Source organism: Prinia subflava, chromosome W, assembly GCF_021018805.1.
Source record: "Prinia subflava isolate CZ2003 ecotype Zambia chromosome W, Cam_Psub_1.2, whole genome shotgun sequence".
NCBI classification, from domain to species: Eukaryota; Metazoa; Chordata; class Aves; order Passeriformes; family Cisticolidae; genus Prinia; species Prinia subflava.
Genome location: NC_086282.1, coordinates 1,175,307 through 1,194,832, shown reverse-complemented (window position 1 = coordinate 1,194,832; position 19,526 = coordinate 1,175,307).

Here is a 19,526-nt window from a genome sequence, read left to right as displayed (position 1 = left end):
GAGACCCATGCGGAGCCCCGAGCTCAGCGGCCACTCCAGAAACCTCCCTCCCGTTCAAAGAGATTCCCGAGAGGGAATCCTGCCCCCGTTTCTAGTCCTGACCCCGCACCTCGGCCACCGACGCTAAAATATGGAGAAAAAGAGAAGAAGGGTAAGGAAAACGAAGGGTGGAAGAATAAACCAGACAGGTATATACCAGTTAGAGCCCTGGCTAAAACCAGGACCCCCGAAGGAGATCTTGAAGAGCCCGGGAGGGATTCGGGGTGGGACAGTTGGTGTGAGAGCAAGAATGGCCCGGGAAGAAAAATGGGGGAAAAGAAGCATTCCCGTAAGAAATTTGACAGTAGAGCAAAACAGAAATTACCAAAGGTGAATTGGAATGCATTAGAGAATAACTAGTGGTGTTGGGAAGCGTGCAAATTAGAAATGCGAAAATTCACGTGAGTCTGCAAAAAGAGAAAAAGATAGAAAAGGGATTAAAAGGAATCTTGCCTACTCTTTTCCTTGGTAGTAGTAGATCTTTTACTTCAGGCTGAATACATTTTGGAGACTCCCTAGAGTTGTGTATTTTGCTTTAAGAGTTTTTTTTCTCCTGGACGAGATCGGCGGAGTTGTTTTTTTTTTTTTCTTTTTCTTTTCACTAACGTGAGAATAGAACGAAACCCGCCCCTTCCCGCAAGCGGCAGGGCGAGTCAGTCCATGGTTGCCGGGAGACGAAGGAAAGCGGCAGTTTTAAAGTGATTAGACAAGGCTGCCCGGGGCAGAAAACCGCCCTGTAAGGCGAAATAAGAAGCAAAAATAGATAAAAGTATTGAGAGAAGAGACCAAGAATAGGAGCTATACTTATGCGTAGGAAATACCTAAGTGTTTGTTCTTGAGAAGCTGAAAATATATCTTCCTTTTAGTTGTCTGTCTACTGTATGTGAAGATTTTGTGCAAATCAAAAGGTTGATAGTATGGTGGATGTAGCTCGTCTATGTTTGAAACAATTGCTACATTTTGAATTCAGATTGTCAGCTTGAGCAGGAATATGGCATTTGTGTTAGCAGACAGTGTACTGCAAAAGTTTTGTGTATTTCAGTTTTTCTTTCAAAAAGTTGAAGCATGTGGCCAGTGAAGTCCAAATTAAAGCAGCTGTTGAGAGGCAGGAAACTAAATCTTTCTGTCGAGATAGTGTTAGAATGGTAATTGGAGTCAAGATTCTAGTATTAAGTTGAGAAAGTAGTATAATTCTCTGTGTTAGTAGTTACAGGATTTTTCTTTATACTTTGCAGTTCCTATTCTGTATGTATTTTATCTAGTTGAGAACCGGGATTCTTAATTTTAGATGGTTTGTGTTGTCCCTTTGATATTATGTCTTCTTACTTGCTCCTCAATTTGGAGGATGTGAACCTTGAGGTTGCCCTGGTGCCTGTGTTTTTCTGGTAGAGAGTAAGTGATGTATGAGAGGCAGCATTTTGTCACCGGTGTTAAGTTTAGTCGGTGTTTGCTTGTGTATTTAAGTTTAATAATACGCAAGAATGTATAGCAAATACAGGAGCTTTACTTTGGGAATTAGGCACAAGTTATCTCGAGTTTGTTTGTTAAGAAAGGCTAAGTTTGTGAAGTTTTTTTAGACTGAAGTAAAAAGCAGTAGTGTTAATGTTCTGATAATTGTACTAGATAAAGCTGTCTGATTACCGGGGCCTGATGTTTACAGTGACTCCTGGCTTTAGAAAACTTCTAGGTTTTAAGTTCCGAATTTAAGTAATGTATGGTTTATTACAAAGTAAGTTCTGCTCTTTGTAATAGTTTCTTCTATTTAGTGTGCTTTGTTTTTTTTCTGTCTTGTTAAAATACTCCCCCAGGATTATAGGTGAAGTCTTAAGTTTTTCTCTTAATTTGTACAAATTTTGCTTAAAGTTATCCTTTATTAAGTTGTACTACTCACTGACTGTTTGAATTAGCTCTCTGATGAAGAGAAGAAGTCACTTCAGCTACTGCTGCAGGATTGTATCTTGCCACGCTGAAATAGGAGTCTGCAGCTGATCCTGTCTGTGAGAAATGGTTTGTAGACAGATCTGCACGAGTAGTTGATGGAAACTGCCCCAGTATATTAACCGGGAGTTCCAGCTTTTCGTAGATGTTAGCAATCACACGGCGTATGGAGTTCTTACACAGGAGTGGGCGGGAGCCAAGAAACCGGTGGGGTATGTTTTAAATGGCTTACTGAATCCCAGCTATTGAAATATGAGGCAATTCTGGTAAATTCCCCGGAGTTAGAACTCCGTACTGCTGCTGCTTGAAACCCCGCCCAGTTTCAGTCCTGGAGAGGATCTAAAAAGTGTAGTCACAATTGCTACGAGGCAGTAGAATTACAAACCAAAATAAGAAGTGTCGCCATCAAGCTAACAGCAGAGCTAAAAAGTCCGATAGTGCTTCTAGAATTGTGTTAATTTTGCTGATCATTAAGGGTGGCTAAAACAAAGGTGAGAAGCAGTTGTGAAGGCAGATGCTTCTTGGAAGCTGAGTGAAAATGGCCATGGCAGGGTGCACATCGAAAATAGAGACAAGGTGGTCTCATTGTCTCACTCAAGTTGCGTCCTTCTTTTGGCTGTGTGTATCTGAGAATGTGCTGAGTAGGGGTCTGGAATATAAATTTGTAGTTCAGTTAATTAGCAGCAGTGCAGACTCATTACACTGAGGCTGTAGAAACTGAGTGAGGATGTGTGTAACCTTAACAGCTGATTGTCCTAGAAACTGCTGTTGTCACCGAGCATTGTAAGATACTGAGTTTTATGAATGTTTGTTTGTATGCCAAATCACTCTGAATGTGCTGAGTTTGATTCTTGAAATAAGCCCAAATTGTTTGTGCTCATCTATGATTTTTTAAACTGAATTTTTCTTTAAAAAGCTAAAACCTGTGTTAATACTATGGGATTTGGAGTAGTCTTAGTGTTTATTGTTTGCTCGCTATATATCCAGTAGACACTGTCAGAAGTATTAGTAAGATGTAAAAAGAATTGTTTGTATGTTTAATAAGAAGTAAAATTTTCTTTCTGATTTTTCCTGTAACAGTACAAAAAAGGGGAAAAATTCTAAATAGTATGGTACATTAGGTAGATAGTGAGGTGAGAATCATAGTGATCCAGAGACAAAATTGTTTTTATGGTAAAGGTGTGAATGTACTATTAGATAACTTGTTCTAATATTCAGATTTTCTGAATGGTAGACATGACAGGGATTCTCTTTATACAATATTCTTGTAGTATTAGGCTAGTTTAGAATTTTGTATTAAGTAAATTCAATCTGAAGAAGTTGCAAGATTTCGATGTATATTCATGAGATACAACCAGGAGGTAAAGTACTGATCAGAGCTTGGAAAGCGGTGTCATTAACCCCTCATTAGGAGGGACCCTTTCTTGTCCTTTTAACTACAGATACAACCATCCGAACAGCTGAAAGAGGCTGGACACACGCCTCCAGGGTTAAGAAACTAACAGCCCCGAGGGAAAACCCCGAATGGAAGGTCATCTCTTCCCCCGGAGATCTGAGAGTCCTGCTGCACCGAGGATGCCAACACCCTAGAAACATTAAGCTGCAGCCTAGAAGAGCCTCAAAGGAAACTTAATAACCACCCGACAAGGAGGACTGAGAGAGGGAAGAGTAACCAGAAGGAAGGTGTTAGAACATCAGGAAGGGTGAATCCGGAGCTCCAGAAATTTAAAGAGAAAGAACTCCAACCCCAAGATATCAGAAACAAATGGCAGAAGAAATATCCATGCGCTGCTCTGAACCTGGATGCCCCCCTGCAATCCATATATCCATTTCAAATACAATTATTGTCTTGAAATTTAGGTGGTGCACTGCAAGTGGGGGTGGAGGGGGCCGCTGGGGTTATGCCCCAGGTGTTCTGAAGAAAAACAGACTCTGACTATGCGATTCTTAAACTGTGCCACACGTTTGAGATTGATAGAACCAAATTATCCCGGGTGATATTCAATATATGAAAAAGAGTTAAAGAGAAAATTAGATCTAAAAGCCCAAGTGTTAGCCACGAAGTGCCGTCGAACTAATGTAGTGCCAAAACAAGTAAAGTAATCTCAGTAGAGAATTTTTGAAAAGGAGGTGTGCCGTCCGAACCACCCCGAGGGTCCGAGCAGAGAGCCCCTGCTGTCGCGAAGAAACTTCCCCGTTGTTCGGTTGCAACCCGACAGACGCTGGGCCAGACAGAGGGAAGCCTCTGCAGATCACTCTAGGGAGTGTGAACCAGGCTGTGCGCTCGGTGAAGGGCTAGCCCTGTGACATAAGGCTCCTCCAAAAAAGTTACCCCTGTTAAGACACAAGTAACTAGCTGGCACTCAAAAGCAGTCAGGGACATAGGAATTGGAAAGATAGAAGAAAAGCAGAAAAGGCAAACATAGTTCAAGAATCGCTGGTCAGGTGTTTCTCCAAGGAACGAGAAACTCGAGAGAAGAAAACAATTAAGTTAAATACAAAACATGAATTAAAATTATTGACAAAAGAAAAGAAATGGGGGAGTTGTGGGAAATATGGTTATTTAATTCATGTTTTATAAATAATTATAGATTGGGAACTGTGATATATATTATATAAAGGTATGTGTGTGTATGCTCAACCCGCACGTTTCACGAACTTCTGGAAAGCACCTCCCTGATCTTCCGGGTTCTAAAAATAGAAAGTGAGAACGACTTGCCCCTGCCTACGTGCAGCTCAATTCATCTGGACTCGCAACAGGTCAAACGCTACGTGCCAGCAAAGACGTGCCAGCGAGGACTCACACCGGTCATCACACACCTCTACGACAGTTACTCAAAGCAAGGACTAACTCTGGACATTAGCATTTGAATGTGCCCAGGGACCCTTTCTAGATTTAATGTAAATAAAGTTAATGGCCGACGATTAGAGAAACAATGGGAGGAAGATTGCCGAAGAGAAAGTTAAGGGTATTTAAGTTAGGCCTTTAGGTAGGCAAATTTGTGAACCCAGCTAGAGACAAGGCTGCCAGGTCCTGTGTCTCTGGGGTCACCCTTGGCTCTACTTTTCCCGGGAGAACTTCAGTCAAGTAAGTTTGCTGTTCGTGGGGTTCGTATTGTTTTGTTTTTATTGTTTGAAATTGTTATAATTTGATTCTAAATTTTGTGATTTAGATGTTAATAAACCAAACTATTAAATTTAGCAATAAATTTGTCCTAACGTTTATAACAGCCTATCAAGCGAGCAATGATTGCAAAAGAAAGAAGAAGAAAAAAACAGAAGTTGCTCTTCAGGCACACACTTGGCTGAAGCACCTTTATGCTGTAGGTGAGACAGCTCCTGCTCTCTTCCTCTCCTTTCACTCCTGACTTATTACCTTCTATCTTCATCTACACACAATGCAACAGATCATACAAATACAAATCAGACACAAAACTTCATATATGTATGTTAGCAGGAAGGTTTTATGTCACTTTTAAGGGTGGTTAAGCAAGAAAATTTCAATAGTGCCTCCTCTCCTGTCTTGGTTCTCAAGCTGTCTTTCTCCCCACATCGAGGTGGGAGACTGCATGCATTTACAGTTCCAAAAGACAACCCCCAAGCGGGCTGTCTTCAGCAAATGGGATGAATGGCTGACTCTTAGGAGCCTATAACTGAGTATTCTGGGCTGGTTTGTGCAGAAGAAGAGAAAAAAGCAGAAAACCACATCATTTTTTGTTATGAGCAGGTGGCTTAGCGAGAAAGTGCTGCGACACAGTTGTGATGATGGCTGCAGATGACAGGGGACAGAAGGTTTCAATCCCCACCAGTGTTGCAGTGCACGAAGTAGTTAATTTCTGTTATTATATTGCACTGGGTGGTTTGTTATATTTGCACACAGAAGTGGTTTTGTTATATTTTGCACATGGTATGTTCTGTACCCCCCTCTGGGTTTTGGCATCCCCTATTCAATTCTTCCCCATGCCCCTTCCCCCTCCCGGGGTCGTTTCCCATTGGTTGTAGTTCCTCCCCCCTCTCCCCACCCCCTTTTCCCCAGGCATAAAACCCTAGAACACGTGACTTAGGGGGCTCTTGCTGCTGCCTCGGGAGGTGAGTTCTACAATAAACTGTGGGACCATGGTCCTGAGGAGGAGAAAGAGCGCCTCTGTCTTTTGCCTTCGGTCCATTATTGGGGTAACACACTGGGGTCTAGAGCTAGCCAGGATTTAACCCCAGGAGCCTGGTACCTTTGATACACCAGGATGCAGGGCCCGGTATGGGGGCCCACTGCCACAGTTGATTGAGGTGGCAAGGGAAGGTAATCCTGCCTCCCTTCCTGACTCCTCTTTATTTTCACTCCCCCTTGGCAGTCTCTGTCTGGGTGTGCAGACCTTGGCTGCTATCCCCCGAAATGCTGCCCTGTCCTCTGTTCCCACCACCCCATCGCTGTCCACACACTCAGAAACATGTAAGAGCTAGGCAGGGGCTTCTACACATTTCCTCTTGGGTGATGCTCTGTGGGTAAGAGCAATGGAGAACTTAAAAAATAAACCAGGCATTTTCAATCTTCTTGCTGTACAGGGTGGGCCTAGCCAGGGCTCAGGATTTGGATCTGGATCTAAACCATACAGGTACCCAAGCAGGGAGAGTGGTTGGACCATCAATTTGGGTTGTTCCGCTGTAGAAATAAGTGCTAGGTCTAAAATTAATGCCTCTGAGTTTAAGACAGTCTGCACTCCAGATTTTACTCGGGAGTATCCTAGGTTAGAGCCATTTCAAATACTTGCATAAAATTTTCCAGTAGTAATCTAAGGAAGGAGGGTTGAATGGTGACTATGTAGGAGCTTCATAGTACTTCCCTTAGACATGAGTCTGTCAAAATCTGATTTCAGGTCAGAATTTGTCGAAGCTGGTGAATCTTTCTGTTCAGATTGGTGGGAAGTTAATAATTGCTGCTCTGCTTCTCCAGCTAATATTTTTTCTTAACACACTGATGCTTTTATAGGTCATCAGTTATAGGTTGTTTAGCTTGAGTAGCTGAGAAATAGGTCAGTGATTCATTTAATGACCAGCTTGTTGATAGATTTAAGCCACTTGAATGACATAGTTAACTAAAAAACTGAACTGATTGCTTAGTATTGGCAATGTATGTTCATGAACTTCATAAAATAGTGGGGGGGGGGGAGGGAAAGCAAAGTTGCAGCATTTGCACCTACAAGTAGATAAAGAGAATGTCTGAATTTTGAAACCAGGAAGCTGACTAACTAATCAAATATTTCTAGGAGATATTCTTTAATATGATGTCAGTCATGCACAATAACACTTATCAGACAGAAGTGTCAGAGGTGAGATTTGCCAATACTTTTAAGATTTTTCCATTTAAAAAAATGACAAAAACTCCAGGGATTAGTAATAGTGTCTGACACTGACTGTTTGAATGATGGACCTCCAGAAACTGAGGCTACCCGTCTGTGCTCAGAGGTGATTTTGTCTAGTCTGGCAATAGGAAAACTGATAATGGGCTGGTGGCCAGCACAGGCAAAGCCTGTCTGTGTTTTCAGGAGCACAGTCTCAGATCCCAAGGCTGTCCCTATTGTCCATCCTCAGCTTTCCTTGAACTTTAGTCAACAGCAGGAAAAGTCTCACTATTTAACAGTATTTTCTGTTGCTTTAACATATAGAAAAGATGTGCTATACTCTTTTCCATTTCTTCCCCATCTCCTTCCCAACTTTGCCACTCTAATACCACATGTGCTGCAAACATGTTCTTCTGATTTATCCCTGCATATTATTGCCCTGCATATTTGTGGTTTTGCCCCATTCTGTAGACTCAGCCTAGCTCACTCATCCATTATGAAAACAAACCTAGACAGAGAAACTGGAAGGGAAAACAGGAAAGGATTTGTGTTTGGTTTATATCTTTGCTGCATTTTTACACCATATTTCTAATGTAAAGAACTATATACTTTTTTCCCTTTCAGTCTTTCTACATAGGTTTTAGCATTTCCTCTCAAGTTCCCATCAACTATTATTGACAAATGTTTGGCTAACAACTCATCACTGCCTCTTGAAAGCAAGATAGCCATCTACTGCCGTGTACACAAGTATGATTTCTAAGGCAAATAGAAGTACAGGAAATGTGACTCTTGGCCACAGTACCTTTTAATTAAGATTTTAGAGGGATACGAAGGCGGTTTGACATTTGACTATTGTAATTTTTTAAAAAAAAATGTAGAGAAGGAAGAATGAGGTATTGTGGATGTTGACAAATCAGACTCTCAAGCAAGGGCAGTTACCTCGGTCCATCCTCGGCAGCATTGGGATCGTGCTCCCCTGAAGTACTCCCAGCAGGCTCCCTTTTGCCTGCCTGGGAAGCAAGGTTGGTTCCTTTGCCTTGGTTGTTGTTTTCAGCCTCATGAGTCTCTCTTCATAGTTGAAATACAGAAACCAAAAACTGTAATGACAACCCTGCTGCAAAACAAACTTGTGCATTTGGAAACCCATGTAGCTTCAGTCATGGATGATTTTGTAAGAGGGGTAGATTGTATCTGCTTATTTCATAGGCCTTAGTGCATTTACTAGGATCCACAATGCACCCTAGCAAAAAGAAGTGTCTTTTCACAGGTAAAACCATTAAATTTTCGGGGTGCTTACAATGTACCCATCTGGAAACATTTGTGTATGTTAAATGTTACTGTTTCATTGGTTTATAGAGTATAAAAGGCATTTCTGACCACAAAGCTAGACTGTTTGTTAATGTTGTTCCCTAAAAGGGGAGGATTTGCATCACTGAGATTAGAGGATCTCACTGGAGTGAGGTTTTCACAAAAACAGAAATGTATTGCAATGCTGCAGCCACTTGGCTGATGCTTTTCTTGTTCCTTTTTCCTGTGAGAACAGCAACAGCTAAATTTTTTCAAGTGATGTGGCAAGCTGATGGTTAGTTACAGGGCTTTTATTACAAACCTGCTAGTGCAGCTTGTCTGCTGCAGTCTTGAGGAGCTAATCCTTCTCTGAAGTGCAGGCAGGGGCTAGAGGCAGCCAAGTTCTGCTAGTCCCTTAATGACTTGTTTCTGTCTCTGACATATGTTGAGAAAGGACAGATAAAATTTTCCCACAAGTTGCTGTGAAAGAATGGAAAATAGCAGTGTATTGCAATTCACTGCAACATTAAAAAACAAACAAACAAACAAAAAACCACCCCCAAAACCAAGAAAAACCCCAAACATCAAAGCAAAAGAGTTTGTGCAAAACCCACAGGGATCTTCTTGAGTCAGCCAGAGTGTCAGCTGTAATGGCACTTCTGCGGGCTGCTGAGCTAAGTAAGATTTGCAGAATCAAGGCTAAAATCCATCCTTGTGTAGAAATCTCATGGGGATCTGGAACTGCATCCACAGTGCACCTGTTTCAGAGCAAGTAATGCCTGACTTAGTTGCAGATGACAAAGCTCTCTTTCCAACAAATTTAAATCTAGATTATATGAAAAGACAAGTTACATTTTATTTCATCCACAGAGGTGCTTCAGGAAAAGTTTTAGATCTTTCTGAAACCAATGCCACCAGTATAAATTAGAACAATGAGATATTATCACTAACTGGGACAATGTAATATAACTAAAATGAGAGTGACAATAAAAGAATAAAAAAAGTATCTGCCAGGTTTAAGAATTGTCACTGTGCCGCGCTTTGAGACCTCAGCGTCTCAATACCGGCTAGCCCTAGCACCGTGTATATCGTCTGAAGGATCAGTCCGTACGCCGCGCGAACGATACTGAATCCTATGGGGTTCTTGGTTCCTGAGAGATCCTCTCAGCGGCGGTGGTAAAATGACACAGAAAGAGGCAGGAGGGAGGCAGCGAATAGCAGCGGAGTTTATTGTACATACACACGCGTTCCGAATGCGTCGCGACTGCGCGCGAAAGCAGTCTGCGCAGGGTTTTATCCAGATAGGTGAGAGGGAGGGGTGAAGGTACAACAACCAATGAAGGGGATCCCCGGGACTGTTAAGCACGTGGAAAATTTAACTTTACCAACCGGGGAAGCGGGGAGGAGTACAAAAAAACCGCGGGCAGCATGAATGACAGGTAACGGACTGTTACATAAGGACAGGTGCACGCACGTGTGAGAGAGAACAAAGGAATAATATGATAAACCTAGTAAACCTAATTTGCACACTGCCACAAAGAATCTCTTTGCTTAACTGGACTAATAATTTTATATTCAATTTTTATATTCTTTTTCTTTTTTTTTTCTTCCACGTGCATAGCACAGGCTGTTATTTCATGCTGACTATTTTGGATACTTCAATAGGAAGAGAAATAAAATACAAAACTAAACTTGAAAATATCCAGATGTTTGTATCTACAAAATATACTTGAAAATATTCAGATGTTTGCATCTAAGTTTCCTTTAACAAACTAAAAAATGGCTTCAAATAGAGACTTCTAAGATTGAAAATGTCTGAAATGGAAGAGGACTCAGGGTGAATCAAGAGCACTGGCAGATTTATATTGAAGTGTAGCTGGACACTTTGTTTCTACTCATTTTGGGGAAAGCACTTCATGGATTATACATTGTGCACATGCCAAAAGATTCCTAAGTTATTTGTGACTTGTGTAAATTCCTAAAACAGATGATGCCTCCATTCTGTTGTAGTACTGACTGTGTTTTGAAAGATTTGTCCTCCTGGAAACTCAGCTTTCCCTCAGGCAAAATCCACAGCGGAAACTGCACTTCCAAAAGGACAATGTCTGGTCAGCAAAGTCAACTTGTTATTTGACCACAATAGAGGCACAATTACTAGCTGATGTAGGTAGTCCCCAGCAGAGCTTTCCTCTAGCCTAGTGGGGATTCACCCATAAAATCCTTCACACAACAACCTTCCTAGACTCATATCCTTGAAATCTAGGTGGGACTCCATGAGGTCTATCTTTGTCTCAATGCAGACTGGATAAAGGTGGGATGAATACTCCAAAGTACAACTTTAGGGTTTGTTTTTTTTTAAGCCTCCACGTACCTCAAAGCTACCAGCTTCACATTCCTTTTGGTAGCTAAATAATTAGTGCTTTCTCCTAACTGTGCAACTTCAGAGTGCTCCTGGGCTCCAACAGAGGTTGTACCCTTTTCTGCCCCCAAAACTCTCAAGGTTATTTTTCCCTGAGATTCTCCTTGGGGTTGGTGTTCCCCAAGGTACTAAGGGTTCCCCCAGGGTTGCTGTTCCCTGGGAGTTTCCTCAGGGTTGCTGTTCCCAGAGGTAATAAGGTTTTCAGTCTTCTCTTTGCCCTATGTGTTTCACACCAGAGGTAGAGACGACAAGCTGAGTCCGCCAGTGCACATTTCCAAGGTTGTTTATTCTTCATTATCTCAGTCCTTTTTCAGCTCTGCCAGGCCTCCCTGGTAGGGTACCTTATCTTAGTTCTTTCTCAGCTCTGTGAGGCATCCCCAGCAGAGCAGGACACGCGGCGGACTGGGCGGATCAGAGAGCCCCGCACCTTATGTACAGTACCCCTGACCCAACCACCGTCCACAACGTACCTTTTATTTACAAAATTGTACCAATACCTACTACCTATGCTAACATGTCATTTCTACTCTAAACCAATCCTTGAGATCCAACTCAGCAGAAAATGGGGGACGAGAGCAAGAACAAGGAGCACAGGGGCCACTCCCCAATTCCTCTATCTTGCCTCTTCAACCCCATATACTGAGAATCCAAGATTCTACATTTACATTCTATGATAAACTAAATACTACTTATTTTGAATTCTCTCAGCTTGTGATTCTTCCTACAATGTGGGCATTCACTCCCATGGACAGGGATCAGAGGCAATGTCCTCCTGGGCTCTGTGTGAGGCTGGTTGACCCCCTTGTACAGATCCTAGACCCCCCTGTCTGGTCTCCAAACCCTCCAGGGTGGCCAGAGGGATGTTCTAGACTCCAACACAAAACCATCTGTTTAAACATAGAAAACCCAGGTTTTTGGGCCAGGATGCTGTGCCCCACTTATTTTCAAAACTGTGCAGAGCACCCTCATGAGACATGAGGCTATGGGTGCTGATAATTGGTCTGAATTTAGGCTTCAGGCTCTGCCAGTGTCTGTGTGAAAGACAGGCGAGCAGCTTTCTCATTCTGGCCAGGGAAAATCTCAAAGAAGAACAATAACAAACCTTGAGAAGTGAGAAACCATCTGCAGGTGGTGTTTTTTCCAACATGTTTACTGGGAAAAGAAATGTTTACAAAAGGGTGTAGACGCTGAATAACCAATCATGTTCTTTGTACCGAACTACTCTATAAAAGTAGAATTTAGAAGAATAAAGTGTGCTCTCATCTTACCATCATGGAGAGTCATGTTGTTATTCCTGTGCCGTCCGAAAATCAATAACGACATCTGGTGACCCCAATGTTTTGAAGAAGCTCAGCGCAGCCAAGACTGCTTGATGCGGCAAAGCTTGAAAATTGTTACCTGCTTCCTCAGAGAGGTAAGCGAAATATCTCCACGCTTTTCTAAAGAAGGCTGGTCCTGCTGACCATGGAAAAAGATCAGTCCTGCCAAAAAACAGCAAGTCGGACGGCATCTGGCAAAGCTGGACTTTGATTTCCACAACAGACAGCCAGGCAGAGGTTCCAGAAAACCTGGGGAACCAGTCTTTCCTGAGAGAGGACAGCTTCTGCATTTCCTGACAAGAGCAGCTGGAATTCTTTGCTGCTGACAGCTTCTTTCTCTCCCTGGAACTCTTCCGCTTCTATCTGGGTGAGATCAAAGTGAGCGTCTCCAAGCCACCTCTCCTGGCTGGCAGAGATGGCGCTTCCTTGGCTTTTCCTTCTCCTTTCTTCGTATCACGGATGGCTGGCAGTGATTTCTGCTTTATCAGCCACTGCGACTGGTCTGTACTGTAACTTTAAAAGATGCTAGCCCGTCCCAGATGCAGCTGGTCAGATTCTCGGACCCTGAGTGTGACACAATGATTCTTCCTTCCCCTTCGTGGTCCAACACCTGGTCACAGTGGGGACCGGGATCGAAAACTTTTAATCCCCTCTGTATCCTTGTGTGAGTTTAGGGTGAAAAGTTCACCTTATGAGTGTTTTATGCTTTTAACTTTACCTGTGCTGGTTTTTTATTGAAACTGGGACTATAAGTGGGATCGGAGACTGAGCAAGAGGTCGAACCAATATGGTTATATCATACGTTCTCCTCTTTATTCACAAGATGGCTGGTTATATACAGTAAAAATAGTTTACAGTAACAGGTGCATTTCTATTGGCAGTGAGCGGGGACAAATACGTAAACAATCACAGTTTAAGGCAGCAACTGTGTTTCTATCCTAACTATCTTAGCTAAGGCATGTACACACCTTAAGTGAATTTTCTAACTGCGCCACAGGTTTATCTACTTCTAGGCAGGCCAGAATCTGAGGCCTAGTTTGGGATAGCTCAACCTTTATTCTATAAGTCATCCTGCTCCTGCTACAATTGCCTGGTTTTTTTTTCTTTTGAGCTATCCAAACTGGGTCTGTGGCATGGCTGGCTACTTTTGCATACACTGTTACAAGCAAGCACTACTTGATTTGCCCAGAAAAACCCCAAGATCCCAGCCATTAAAAGCAAAAAGATAAAAACACAGTATTCAGTCCTTGCCATTCATTCATACACAGGTTCCGAATATAAAGTCTCAAAATCATCTGCAGTCTCTTCTTCTTCACTGCTTGGTGATGTATCATGACTGCAGGCTTCTCGGTTGTTGCTGGGATAGTCGATGTTGCTTTCTGTCAACGCAGCTGCAATGATGTGTCCATGATGCTCTACGGCATGGCTGCTGTGAATGCTGCTGTCTCGTTGTCTTGTTCAGTTCTGGCAGCTTTTTCTAGCATCTTATTGACTCCATAGCTTTGAAGAAGGGAAGTTAGAACAATCTTGGTATGTGAGTTGGTATTTTCAAAGGCAAGGGAATGGAATAGATGTTCTTGCATACCAATGAAAGTAAAATGTAATTATCAAATCATTTTTGCCATTACCTCAGAGACTGCAAACTGCTGAAACACTTCTTTAGTGAAGATCCTGATACCTTTTCCCGGGCAAGGATACCAGGTTTCACTTCAAAGTTGATTCAGCTGTTATGTTAATAGGATCAAATTGGCAAGTCAAAAAAACTTGTATATTATTTTTTGGAGCAGAAACCTCTGGGCTTTGTTGGCAAACAACATCCATCCAAGTTAAAATTAAAGTCTGGCCACGACTCAAACTTTAAGTTGGAGTGATGCTCTTTAGTATATTCTTTAAATATAACTTCTAATAACAATAAACATAAAATGTTTAAAATACAGCAAACTGTTATATCTTTACACAAAAAAAGGTACTTAAAATGAAACCTAAGAAAAAATTCTAACTTGCACTTAACAATACAACTACATTTTTTATCAGAAACATTTACAAAATACTTAAATGGCTAAAATATAAATAGAAACTTTCAAAAATGACAAATGTTTGTTGAAAAACCCTATAAACAAATGACAAAGCATAAAAACTTAACTGCAATATCAACTTACAAGTACTATTAATTTTTTTTATATTTTCATACTATATAATCAATATATTGATACTTAATATGTCAACAAATTGTATTTCAAGACCCTCATACATGTACGAATTCAAAATGAAACACAAAAGACTAAAACAATTCACAACCAACAATAAAATCAAAGATCTAACCAATTGCATTTTCTCTTTAAATCTTATTTATCAATGTTCTACCATCATCATTTCAAATGGAACTGTTTCATTTCTGAAGAAAAATAACTAAACTTTGCAAATTAACCAAACATACATTTTATAAATGGTAAATCACCTTTTAAATCAACTAACACTTAAATCTAATGTAAACAAATCTTAATAAGAAATTTTATAACTTACAGTAATATTATAAAATCTATATGCAGCAAATCAATAAAATATAAATTCATTACTAATTAAAATTCTTAAAACTTAAATATAAACTTAACCTAAACTTATCAGGGCCCAAATCTTAACAATAAACTTTAAAACAAGAAACATATCCTGGATGTCCCACTCAAGAATCAGTCTTGTCTGATCACAGGCTTTCATGTGCCAGCCCACTTGCATGGTCAGTAACTTAAATGGGGAAAAAAGCCATCAGCCGGTGAATTATCTTTACATGAAATGTCAGTGCTGTGTCTTACAAGGAGGTACCTACTCAGGAGTTGTCACAAGTCAATGCTCGCTTAAGATCTGGCTTGAAAAAACCCACAGTGCTCTGTAGAAATTGAAATATTTCTCTTAGAGACATAACAAGAAGTGAGATTGATGAAGTAAAGGATTGAAAACCAAACAGAAACCTGTCTCAGATGCAATCACTGGGAAATTTAGTAAAATGAAAAGTAGAGAGACAAAGTACTTGAGGGAAAGTAAACTAGATTTTTTTAAATGCTCCTTACTTTTGTTTCTAGGGTGCTTCAGCTGGATGGCCAAAGGTATTTTCTTAGCTGTGAACAATTCATAAGAAGAGAATAAAATCTGAAAAGCACATTCCTTCAGGAATACTAGACCATAAAAAAACACACCAGCACATCCAAACTGTAATGTGAGTACTAAGATTTTTCCAGCCACACCTAAAGCATCTGAAGATAATCTTTGATGTCCTAAAATAATGCTGCTTAAATGTTGCTTGATATATTTTTAGGCTGTGGCAGCTCTCATTTGATCTTCCCATCTAGGTCCCTTTTTCTATTCTTGAATTAAATGTTCTTGACTTTTTCCTTTGCATATTTTCACTGTAATTACTGAACTTTACTTCACAAATAGTTTATATAGAGTCCAGACGCTAAAGAAACATTAAAGACAAGCTTTTTTAAAGCTTCTCAGATACCTAAACATGCAAATAACCACTAACTACATTTAAGAGTATGGATATCTGATCTGGGGCAAATTGTTTCTAGATGATTTGAAAAATTTATTTTCCATAGTTTGCCATTTAAACACCTTTAAAGGACCTAATCAAAGTGCTCAGTTCTAGTGTAGTGTTATGAACCAACATTTAAAAACATGGAAGCAGCCTCCAGTCCTGTCATAGTCCAGCTCTGCAGAAATTGAGGACATATTTAAGCATATAAATAGTCCCAGTAGAATTAAAGAAACAGCATCCAGTTTCAAACCAGACAGATATTAAAGGAAAAAGGTGTGAGTCTGCAGAGAAACTGTATTTATAATGTGTATGCAAGCAAGAGGCTAAATTAAGGCTGTTTGGAACCCTCTCAGCCTGTGTATTGAGCCTGTGCCTGTTTAACTTCAGGCCCCTGAATCAAAATGTGTTAGTGGTCCTGAAGGCACTTTGCCTGCTCCTCTATGCAAGTGGAAACTAGGACTGAAGCAATGAAACATAGCTGATTATTAGAAAATAAACATTTTCAAAACACATCTTTTAAAAAAATATCATCAGTTGAAGCACTTTCTATATGGCATTACTTTGTTAATACTGGTTTGACCATCACAGATTCTAATATGTGATATATCCCTTTGGCAGGGTGATTATACTAATCCCACATATTGTTAACTCAAAAGTTTTCAACAGCCTTTGCAGTGCCAAGGAAGCAGTTTCAGAAATGTTACACTTTTGTCTAGAATCTGAAATCAGAAACCATGCTGAAACCTGGAAAATCATGTATCTGCGGCCTCATTTTCAGATGGAAATGTGAGTAGTGTCTTGCCTACAATTATTTCTGTGAAAACCCTGTCTCAACACAGGGTGTATTTAATCACTGACCAGGTCTTCATACAGGTGATAGTATTTTTTGGTGATATGCATCCAAAACACCATCAGTCACAACCCAGGGAGGGATATGCTGAGGGCATTTGTGGCAAAAAGCATTGCTTCTCAATGCCCTGTGTTTAAATCTAATTTTCAGTTCAGTATAGATGACTGCTGTGCTGCAAGACTACCTGAAAGAAAATATATCAAAAATTTGGCCATCTGATTTAGTCTGGGGTGGGGAGAAATCCTTTTCTAAGAGCTGGGTTGGATGTACTGCAGCACATTTTCAGGTGGATCTGTGTTTTGACCAGTATCTGTGATGGCAGTACAGCATAGCACACCTTCATTAAATATTTTTTTGGTTGCTGTAGAGAGCTGTGACAGTGAAATATACTTCAGTATATATACTAGCAGCCCAATTACACATCCTAATAGCAGTACACAGACTGATAACTCCTGACACAGACCCTTTAACTCCTGTGGCTCCCTTTTTATGCATCTGTCCATGCCACAGTCACACCCCTGTGCCAAAGTGTAGCTGCACCAAGTGTGGTCTGAAGTGAGAAGATCATGATTCTGACAGGCTGCTACCTTGCCTACATCCTGCTCTATGAGGCTTGATCTTCTGTCAGAAGGTACAGGTTTTATACTTAGGTGTATCCTAAGTATGAGGCAAGTAATACCAAAATTCTGTGAGAGCTGGCATTCAGCCAGTCACAGGCAGATGCAGCAAGAATGAAAGAGGTCAGTCCTAACTAATGGCTGCTAATGAAACCCCTGATGGAAAGAATCATCCATATGATCCTACAGTATCGCTGTGAGCTTAGCCAGAAAGACACTCAGAGCCGGAGTTTTGGGTTGATCAGAGCAGCAGGGCAGAAGAACCTGCCTTGTTTATTCTTCCTATTTTATACCTCTCACAAGGTGCCCATGGATTGGAGAGTGGGCATTCCCACCTCTCACCACATTGGTCAAGGGGACTGTCACACAGTCTTGTTTGTCCCAGCATGGAATGTGAAAACAATGGCTATGTTTATAGAACATAGCTGGTGTTTACATGAAAAGAGCGTGAGAAGGTACAAACCTTCTACTTAGTATGAAACGCTCAACAAGCTAGGAAAATCTCATGGTGACACTACAGGAAATAGAAGCTTCCTGGAAGTGAACATATAATTCCTCTCTTAATCCATTTTGGTTCTGAGTACTTAATTGTGAAACTTTGTCTTCTACCATGTCTGCAAAGGTCAATCCACACCTAACCTGAGTCTACACCCTTCTTGAATGTAAATAAGGGAAGATCTCAGCATGGTTTAAATTCTTATAATTTTATCTGCACACAGAGAGAAATGTGGAGTTCATTTGAGGCTCAAAACTCATTCTTTTCCCATTAGAGCTAGAAATGCTTTTAGAATATGCAAGTATCTGATACTCAACAAAAAACCAAAAACAACAACAACAAAGCCTGCCAAATATAGGTGCTATATTTAAAGCCTGTAAATCAGGAGGGTGGATGGCACAGAACCATCCCAGGTTTCCAAACTGGGGTACTGATCAGATCGGTCAGGCGGCTGACAGGGAATTTTTAATCACTGAGGAGCTGGAATGGCAGACAGGAAGACGAGAGAACGATGAATGATTAAAAGCAAACCAGTACCTGCATTACTGCTTTTGGAGGATGCAATCTCACAAATATGTGTCTTGCCTGAGTGTCACTGTGAGCCTCGCTCGAAAAGACACATGGAGGCAAGAATTTGGGAGAGCAGAAGCGCAGCAGAGGAGAATCTCCCCGCCTTGTTTATTAGTTCCTATTATATACTTTTAGCAAGGTGACCATGGATTGGAGAGTGGTATTCCCACCTCTCAGCCACATTGGTCAAAGGAACTGTCACACAGTCATTCCTCTCCAAGGATAAGAATATAAAAACAATGATAATGTTTACAAAACATAACTGCTGTTTCCCTGAAATGAGCGTGAGAAGGTGAAAAACTTCTACTTAATATGAACGCTCAGCAAACTAGGAAAACTCATGGTAACACCTGAGGAGTCAGCATCCTAATAAAGAGGCTGAGCAGCAGTTAAACCTCCCACTGGCTGGATCCTATAGGCTGTTTTCCACACATTGCAAAATTTGTTCCTAATCCTTGCAGGTCAATATGCTTCTGAACACTAGCAGAGCTCCCCCCAAAGAACACTGTTCAAAATGATCCCCTTTGTGAGGCTGCACCAGTGAAAGCCACTGGGTTCTCCCCTGTGAGATGAGGTGAGAGGATAAAGAAATCCGAGGCAAGTTTTAAATTCATAAAGCTACCTAATTCCCATTCCAAACAATTCTTTAGGAAGCCTACATTAATGTAAGTTTCATATAATCTCATTGTCCAGGATGCTATCTGCCATCCCAGTATTAGTCCTCAACAGATTATCACTGCAGATGCAGGCATTTCACAAGGAACGCAGGTTTGGAGTTACACATGTGCAACTATGGCTGGGTATAGATAATGTTAGGGAATGATCAAGTCATTTTACTAAAGCTATTTAACCACGAATATTTAAGATGAAATTGCAAGATGATTTCTAGCCACCCAAGCATTATGTTTGCCAAATGCTCTCCTCTTAGCTCTGGCAGGCAAGTTGTTGGCACCAGATTAGACTTTGACAAAGCTCTGAAGGTGTTGTATGATTTAGGACACCTTAATCTACATGAAATGAGTGAAGGCCAGGTGAGGATAGGACACAAAAAACTACAAGTTTTATTACACATTTACTTCAGCTTTACCTTTTCTACTTAGGACTTCTGCTGCCAACTTCTACA